Below are 3,024 nucleotides of genomic sequence, written 5' to 3'. Positions count from 1 at the left end.
GTGGGGGAACTTGCACAATCGGTGGCTGACTAAATACTTTTTTGCCCCACTGTATATGCATATATTTATTTTCTGTACATCTATCTATCTATACATTTCTCATTTACCGTAACATACATAATATATTTTTGAGCTCTATTTCTATTTCCTGTGTTTTATTCACACACTCAGGCTCCGTAGTTGAAGCTACTTCTGATTGCTCATTATCTATGAAGCTGCAGTCAGGCACCCTGGTCCTTTACTGCATTACATAAGAGTGTCCATACATGCACGTGACACCAGGACACCCAAGTCTACAAGTCAATGATTGATTTTATAATTGTATCACCAGACATCTGGACACTCGGGTAAAGAGAGGGGTTGAGCTGTCAACTGATCACCACTGGGTGGCGAGTTAGATCAGGTGGTGGGGGAGGACACTGTATAGACCTGGTGTGCCTAAACATACAGTGAGGGTGCGCTGGGAATGCCTGTCAGAGGCCCCGGTCCAGACCATGTTGGGCACCTCCATTGCCAAAGCCTCTGCACAGCTGTGGCCGCAAGGTGGTTGGTGCCTGTCGTGGTGGTAACCACCAGCCACCAGACTTAAGAAAGATTCCTATCAAGCTTGGTTAGCCTGTCAGATTTCGAAGATAGCTGATGGGTACCGACAGGCCAAGTGGAATGCGACTGAAGCAAAAACTCAGGTGTGGGAGGAGTTTGGAGAGGCCATTGAAGAAGACTTTTGGTCTGCCTTGAAGAGATTTTGGCAAACCGTCAGGAGGGGAAAGGGGTCCTCTACCTGCACTGTGTATAGTGCCGGTGCAGTGTTGCTGACTTGACTGAGAAAATTGTCGGGCGGTGGAAGGAATACTGAGTGATGAGCTACACCAGGGCTGCCCATTGTCAGCGATTCTGTTTGTAATTTTTATGAGCTAGTGGACCTTATGGTCACTGCCATAGAATACCAGAATTGGCAGGTCCACCACTGGCACCCTGTGATTTTCACACATTAAGCAGATTAACCCTGAGCACAGGGTGCACATCTGTGACAGATGTAAAAGTGTCTGGAGTAGTCGTGGGGAATGCTATGCTGCCTGTAACATTTAGTGTAACTGAACAAACAACTAATCTTGATGCAACAGTTCTCTCAAATCTTAGGCCAATCTCTAAACTCCCCTTCCTTTCCCAAATCCTGGGAAAAATTGTCTTCCTTCAGCTTCAGGCTTTTCTCAAATTAATGCCATCTCAGAAACATTTTATTCTGGTTTCAAAGCACTACATTGCACTGAAACTGTGCTTTTTAAAGTTTTCAATTATCTTTTATTAATTGTTGACTCTGGTAACTCTGCCATTTTAGTGCTTTTAGATCTGAGTGCAGCATTTTATCCAGTGGATTATGGGATTCTCTTATCAAGACTGGAGAGCTGTGTAGGTGTTAAAGGAACTGCACTTGAATGGTTCAGATCCTCTTTGACTGTTAGTATTTCTGTCAGGTTTGGTGGCTCTTCATCACCACATCCACCCCCCTTACATGTGGGGTCCCTCAAGGATCTAACCTGGGCCTAGTACCCTTTTCCCTTTACATGCTCCCATTAGGCTCTATTTTCAGGAAACATGGAATCTCATTTCACTGTTATGCCAATGATTCTCAAATCTACTTTCCTCTTAAAATGAATTCTACAGACTCTCTAAAAGTGTGGGAGGAGTTCATGGATGCCATGGAAGAAGACTTTCAGACTGCCTCGAAGAGATTCTGGCAAACCGTCGGGCGACTCCAGAGGGGAAAGCAGTGCTCTACCTGCACTGTGTATAGTGCAGGTAGAGTGGGTGGAGTGCTGCCAACTTCGACTGAGAAAATTGTCGGGCGGTGGAAGGAATATTTCGAGGACCTCCTTAATCCCACTGGCATGTCTTCTGTGGAGGAAGCAGAGTCTGGGACCAAAGGGATGACCCACCAATCTTTGGGGGCTCCAAGTGGCGGAAGCCTTTTACGTGGGTGGTATCAGAATCTCATCTCTGCTTTCGTGGATGATGCGGTTCTGTTGGCTTCATCGGGTGATTGCCTCCAGTTTACCTTGGAATGGTTCGCAGCAGAGTGTGAAGTGGTGGGAATGAGAATCAGCACCTCCAAAACTTTGGCCATGGTCCTCAGCCAGAAAACGGTGGAGTGCCTTTGAGTTCTTGCCCCAAGTGGAAGATTTTAAGTATCTCTGCGTCTTGTTCACGGTTAACAAGAGAAGGGAGCGGGAGATCGACAGACGGATTGGTGCTGCGGCTGCAGTGAGGTGGACGCTGTACCGGTCTCAGAGAGAGCTGAGTGTAAAAGCGAAGATCTCAATTTACCGGTCGATCTACATTCCTACCCTCAACTATGGTCATGAGCTGTTGGTAGTGACCGTAAGGACGAGATCGCGCATACAAGTGGTGGAAATTGGCTCCCTCTGAAGGGTGGCTGGCCTCTCCCTTAGAGATAGGGTGAGAAGTTTGGCCATCCAGGATGGGCTCAGAGTAGAGTCGGTGCTCCTTCACATCGAAGCCAGTCGAGCTGGTTCGGACATCTCACAAGGATGCCGGGGCAGACCTAGGACACGCAGCAGAAATTATATCTCTCGGTTTGCCTGGGAACGCCTTGGTGTTCCCCCGGACAAGCTGGAGGATGGCTGGGGAGAGGGAGGTCTGGGTTTCTTTGCTTGGGCTGCTGCCCCCGCGACCCGGCCCCGGATTACTGGAAGAAGATGGATGGATGGATGGATGGATGTTCTTTGATAGCAGTTTTCATTTGAGAAACAAATAAATTTTGTTGTAAAAGACAGCTTCTTCTTGCTCAGGGCTCTTACAAATATTAAGAACATAACTGTAAACTGGCAGTCTTATATTATTATTAAGTATTTATTGTCATTGTCAAAGAGCAATGCAATTGCGTTTGGGGCTTCCGTACAACCCGTAAATAAAATAATGAAGAAAATAATAAATACTTAAAACCCAAGTGTAAATATTTAACCCAGTGCGACTCCAGTGCAATAAGACAATCCTTAGCAACAA

The sequence above is a fragment of the Pundamilia nyererei genome, unplaced genomic scaffold (genome assembly GCF_000239375.1).
Source record: "Pundamilia nyererei isolate P.nyererei 1_Seehausen unplaced genomic scaffold, PunNye1.0 scaffold00218, whole genome shotgun sequence".
NCBI classification, from domain to species: domain Eukaryota; kingdom Metazoa; phylum Chordata; class Actinopteri; order Cichliformes; family Cichlidae; genus Pundamilia; species Pundamilia nyererei.
This window is presented reverse-complemented; position numbering follows the sequence as displayed.